Consider the following 6,184-nt stretch of genomic DNA (forward strand, 5'->3'; position numbering starts at 1 on the left):
ATAAATAATAATAATAAATAATTTATTTAAATGACTTGGACGAAGGAATTGAGGGAATGCTCATGAAATTTGCAAACTGGGAGGGGTAGCTAAGGCCACAGAAGACAGAATCGGAATTCAAAATGACCTTAACAGATTGGAGAACTGGGCCCAAACTGACAAATAGGGACAAATGTAAGGTTCTGCACTTAGGCAGGAAGAACAAGCTGTCACAACAGTAGAGGGAACAATATTATTTTCTGCCGCACCCGAACCAATGGATTCTAATTGCAGGAAAGGTGGTTGCGACTAAACGTCAGGAAAAACTTTATGGAGGCTAGAGCAGTTTGACACAGGAGCAGAATCCCTTGCAAAGTGGTGGTCTCTCCTTCCTTTGGAAGGGGTTCTTTAACGGCAATTCCTGCGTTGTACGAAGTTGGACTAGATCCACTGGGTTCCCTTCCAATTTGACAATTCTATGAGCATGTAAACAGCAGCTGCATCTAGAGTTATGTCACTGGGTGCCATCTAATTTTGGAAGTTAAGCAGGGTCCGGTCTGGATGGGAGACCACCTGGAGATGTTGTGTATGGTGGGATTCTTCCTTTTGCTCCCATAAATTGTCACTTCGACTTTCTCATCTCAGAGCTCAGGAACCATCTCTTCTTTTTTTTTTTTCTTCCCCAAAATCCAAAGATTGTTCTGACACCTTAAAAGGGAGATTTGATGCAGATTTTTCCCATGCATGAATTTCCCATTCAGGTCGTGGCTGTAAAAAGGTAAAGGGATCCCTGACCATTATGTCCAGTCGTGGCCGACTCTGGGGTTGTGGTGCTCATCTCGCTTTATTGGCCGAGGGAGCCGGCGTACAGCTTCCGGGTCATGTGGCCAGCATGACTAAGCCGCTTCTGGCGAACCAGAGCAGCGCACGGAAACGCCCTTTACCTTCCCGCTGGAGTGGTACCTATTTATCTACTTGCACTTTGACGTGCTTTCGAACTGCTAGGTGGGCAGGAGCAGTAGTGGCTGTAACTGGTTGCAATTTCAGGGGGGATTGTGAGACAGAAGGGAGAGGATTTCCCAGCCACCTTTGCATCAAATGTGCCATTCAAGGCCTTAGATTAAAGTGTCTCTGCTGCTAGCTTAGGCTTTTAAGATATGAAGAAAACTATTCAAACTGAATCAGACCAAAGCCTTCCTAGTGACAGACATGTCAGAGCTGTCTAGCGGGTGGTGTTTCAAAACAGCTCCCTGCATAAAAAAGCTTGAATCCCTAAACTTGAGATGTACTATGCAAGGAGATAGGAACATTGAGTGTGGACACTGGACAGAGCAGGAGAAGGTGCAGTTAAACTACACTGTAACTGTCTGTTAAAATGTTCTTAACTTATCATAACTGCAAAAGGAAACAATAAAGGTGATTTTTAGACTGGGGGGGGGGGAGGGGATTCCTGGGTCTGAGTTGCAAAAGGGGAAATTGCAAAAATGCCTACCGCACCCAGTATTCCCAGGCGGTCTCCCATCCAAGTACTAACCAGGCCCAACCCTGCTTAACTTCCGAGATCGGACGGGATCGGGTGCATTCAGGGTGGTGTGGCTGTAGGCGGCAGAAGAGCTTTCAATGGCCCTTTTCTGGTCCTGACTCCGCCTTTGCAAGAGTTTGCACCTCCCCAGCTCTTTTTTCCTGCTCCTGCTGCCTCCCAGTGCTGCCTGCCCGGGGAGAACTGCATCTCCTTTGCCTTCTCTCCCTCTCTCCTTCCAAATCTTGCAGGCAGGAAAATGCTGGGACTTGCAACGGGGGCTTTGCAGCTGCAGAACGCCTTTCCTCCGGAATTGCAACCGTGCAAGAGCTGCAAAAAACCGCTCACCGTGCATTATTTTATTTTATTTTGCACTCTGCTCTGCTAAATCCCAGAACTTGCCCTGGGTTGCAGCGGTCAGAGAGGCGGAACGAGCCTGTGCTCTCCTCGATCCTGCCAGCAGGTGGCGCTGCGCAGCCATCCCTTAGAAAAGAACGGCGCGCGGGCGAGACGGCAACCAGCTAAATCAGCGGCGGTGGGCGCGGCCTGCGCGCGCATGCGCACCCCTTAAACATTCCCGGCCTTGGAGCAGTTCTGCGGCTCTCCTTCCGGGGCGGGGCCAAGAAGATGCGCGGGCGGGCGCATTAGGCTCGCTGCCCCCAGGGAGTTGTGCGGCTTTGGTGCCGTTCTGACCTCCCGCCCGCAGGTGGCGCTGTACGGAGAGCGCTCTCTCTTGACAGAAAAAGGGGTGACACCGGATGTGACATCAGACCAGCAGAGAACTTCCGCCTCCTTTTTCGGAAAGGAAGGGGAGGTTTCCCAAAACAACATGGTTGCTTTGCAAATCTTGGAGCCTGGGAGGTGTGGGCTCGGTGGGCAGGTGCCCAGATATATTTGTTTGCTCGGTTACATTAAAATAATAAAGATTGCAGTTAATCATGTATTTAAAATTAATTTATTCCATTAATTAATTAATTAATTAATTGAATTAATTAATTAATTATTCAAAATAACTTATTCAAAACTTATTCAACTTATTCAAAAGGTAAATATTGCAATTATCAAAGTGACCCCCGGGTATAGGGCGGTATATAAATTCAATAAATGAAATAAAATAAAAATAATATTGCAACTAATAAAATGAAACATCAACATGGTTTGCAACTGTTCCAGCACATACTGAAATATGAGTGAATTTGGGGTCCCTGCAAGGGGTTCAGCTTCTTAAGGAAGGCTGGACCTTCGGGAAAAGTGCTCTTTGAGGCTCAAACCGGTCAGGAAATAAACACAGACCAGACCAGGGATTTTCAGAAAGCAAAGCGGCTGGAAGCCTGGTCCTTTATTAAAATTATATGCAGAACTGTTGGCAACAGAGTTCCCACTCACGTAGCAGGCAGCCAAGAGAGAACCCCAAATAAAAGAGAATTTTGACTTATATACCTTTTAATTTACATACAGAACAATAGTAACAGAAGACGTCAAACAAGGCGTGGTGAGAGGATTAGAACAGGTGAGTGGGGTAACAGAAGGGGTTGAATTGTTTTAATGGTGGCGTCGTTAATTGCAGTTGTTGGACATAAAAGGTTTTGGGCTGGTTTCTGTTTCCAGAGGTGTTGGCTAATGGGTTTGTTTTTCCTTTATTTACAGGAAAACTTCGGATCTGCTAGGGGCTGTCCGATAAGGAGACAGGATTTTGGGAGTCGCTTATCAGTGCGGGTGTGTTGCCTTATTCTGCATTTTTCCTTTATTTAAATAAAACTATCTGAGGTTGTATTTGTGTGTTTGTGTGTCCATTTGCAGACTCATTTGACAGTTTGACAGTTGCGGGTGTTACAAAGTCAATTTTACAGTTTAGATACATAGTGATACAAAGTTTAGATACATAGACAAAAGCATAAAACGAATAAGAAAATAGGAAGGAAATTGATACAAAGATTGAACTCCAGTTACCAAGATTTGCATGGTACAATTCAGTTAGAAGGGCAACGTTTTAAAGGAAAGGAAATAGGCATACCACACAGGGTTCATAAATTTATTTCGGAATCCCCTCTCTGGTCATGGATTCTCTTATAGCACATACAAACACACAACACCCAGAACAAGCTTTGAAACAAATTATTATAATTTGTATTGTGTATTATCATTATGTATTATGATTTGTCATTTTCCTTGCCCAGCTACTCAAAGCATTCTGCTAATCCGTAGGACAGAGCTTTCCAAACTGTGTTGCGACACATTATTGTGTTGGCTGCAGTGTGTCGTGTGAACGCTCCCCACATTCCTCCCGGGGCTGGAAAGGGGTTCGTTTAACCTCTGGTTTGCTAGTAAAACTGAATCACTGTGTCGCGAAATGATGCAAGTCTGAAAAGTGTGTCACCATCATGAAAAGTTTGTGAAGCTCTGCTGTAGGATGTTGCCATGTGTACTGATTTATTTATTTTAATGAAATTTGTAAGCGAGAAAGAGCCTGAAGTTTGCTCAGGGGAACGAAAAAAGAGAGAGCGGCAGAGTTTGGGGAGCAGAATTTTAATACGGAACAACCAAAAAATAAATCCAGATATAAATACCTGAAAACCAACGATGCACGGATCCTCCAGGCACTGATCAATGATGCAAGCTGGTTGAAATTCGCCTTTGGCAGCCCGTTGACAGAAGCTGCGTGGATATTCATGGACTGAAGCTGGTGTGCTTGTCTGTCCTTCTGTCTGCATGTCTCTCATCCTGCCTTTCTGTGTGACTTGGGGTGTGAAAGGGTTTGTGTGTTTCAAATGTGGCCGGGTGCATTCAGGTGGGATGGAGTGGAGGTCGCCCAGGAAAACCTCTGATGATCCACCATTTTTATCATTTCTTCTGCATTTCTTAAATTCCTATTGCCTTTAATTATCTTAACTCACAATCCACAATCCAACAGGAACAACTGTTTAGAAACAGGCGTCTGAGTTTTGATTTTGACTTTCCTCTTCCCTCCTTGGCCTGTTTTCCTTGTGTGTCGTGTGGCTTCTTTAAAAAAATTGCAAGCCTGTGGCTAGGGAGTGTCTTGTTTTGATTGTATCTAAACCACTCTGGGTTTAAACCAGATGATGCCACTTAAAAAAAAATAGTGTAAAATCAAAAGTACAGGATAAAAAAATAAAAAATCTATGCTACAAACATAGGAATATAATTTGCCCATTTGAACAAGTGGGACAATCAAATAGCAATTGTCCGATCTAAGGAACTTATTACATGGTTTCTGGTTGCGAGAAGAACGTCTTTGGCGCATTTGAGCGCTGACTACTGCAGAGAAAATAACTCACAAATTTCGCATTTCTAAGGGTAAGGAAAACCCAGAACACTTCTACACGCTTTGATGGGATTCCATTTCTTACGTGTCAAATTGAGACGTATAAAAACCCCTCTTCCCCCACCAAAACATTAAATTTGGCCATTGTTCCAGGAAAAACTTTCTGGCAGTGATGGCAGTGATTGACAAGGGAACGGACCCACTCAGAAGATGGTGGAATCTCGCTGGAAGTTTTTCGACAGGTTGGATGGCCAGGGATTCTTCAGCATTGCTAGGGGTCAGGCTAGATGACTTTGGGGGTCCCCCTTCCAACTCTTCCATTCTATGAGCCCACGATTTGTTTTGCTGCTTTTTCTACATCATCTGCCCTCTGTTTTGAAAACACCACCTTTGACTTTATTGTACATTGAGTATCTATCATCAGTCCTTTTCTCAGGGTTGGAAAATCTGGCCAAAGTCAAAGCACTTTTAAGCACTGTGGGAGAAAATTAAGGCCCTGGGTTGGGGAGGGCTTGATTTGGGGAAATTAGCGTTTGCTGGTGAATAAGGGAGATATCGTACATCGCTTGGTATCCAGGCATCCGAATCTGGCTTGATCGCTTGAAGCCAAATGTGTCTCCACTAGAAAGTGTGGCTCCCAGATGTTCTGCTCTACAACTCCCATCAGCTGGCTGGGTGCTGATGGGAATTGTAGTCCCAGTTGCCTGTCTGGCTGGGGGAGTCGAGAGTTTTAGAGTTTTATTTCCAAAAACCTTGGAGGGCACCAAGTTGGGGAACACTGGTTTAGCCAGCTGCGTCAGGACAGCGTGGGTTTATTTATTTATTAAGTAATAAACCTCCAAAGATACCCATCAGTGATTTAAAAAATATCCTTAAAATAAGAGAAAGGGGTGGGATGGGGGACACAGTTAAGCATCTTTTAAAATATCATTTTAAAATAATCAAATAGGTCAATGTTGCCAGGAAAGTGTTTTCCAAACTTGGGTCTCCAGCTGTAGTTGGACTACAACTCCCATCATCCCTACCTAGTAGGACCAGTGGTCAGGGGTGATGGGAATTGTAGTCCAACAACAGCTGGAGACCCAAGTTTGGGGGGAAAACAGCAAGTAGTTGCGATCCCTTTCCCCCTCCATTCCTGGAAGCTCGGAGCAACCCGCGCACGATGTACAAACCCCAAGCGAAAGACACGTGTCTGTGGGACCGTCTGCCCCCCCCTAGCCACGCTGGCTGCGCGCTTCCAATCCACGAGGGCGCGAGGGGGAGGAGAAGGGGATAAAACAAAAACCCCAACCCGGTGCACGTGTGAACCGGCCACGTCCGCGATGATTTGCAAAGGCGGCCTCTTTCCCGCGCGGGGCGAGCGTCACGTGTGAACGAGGCGTGACGCGTGTCCCTCCTCCGAG

The 6,184-nt window shown here is 45.5% G+C and overlaps 1 long non-coding RNA gene and 1 other non-coding gene across 2 annotated transcripts; one reads left to right on the forward strand and one right to left on the reverse strand.

Annotated features, from left to right (window-relative positions):
* Positions 1-1,464: 1,464 nt before the first annotated feature.
* Positions 1,465-1,583, reverse strand: LOC114607952 (5S ribosomal RNA). The gene has a single exon (XR_003709270.2). It is a non-coding gene; the product is annotated as a 5S ribosomal RNA (ribosomal RNA).
* A 675-nt stretch (positions 1,584-2,258) lies between these two features.
* Positions 2,259-3,271, forward strand: LOC114607629 (uncharacterized). Its single transcript, XR_003709193.2, has 2 exons — positions 2,259-3,008; positions 3,146-3,271. It is a non-coding gene; the product is annotated as an uncharacterized LOC114607629 (long non-coding RNA).
* The last annotated feature ends 2,913 nt before the right edge of the window (positions 3,272-6,184 follow it).

Source organism: Podarcis muralis, chromosome 12 (genome assembly GCF_964188315.1).
Source record: "Podarcis muralis chromosome 12, rPodMur119.hap1.1, whole genome shotgun sequence".
Classification (NCBI taxonomy): Eukaryota; Metazoa; Chordata; class Lepidosauria; order Squamata; family Lacertidae; genus Podarcis; species Podarcis muralis.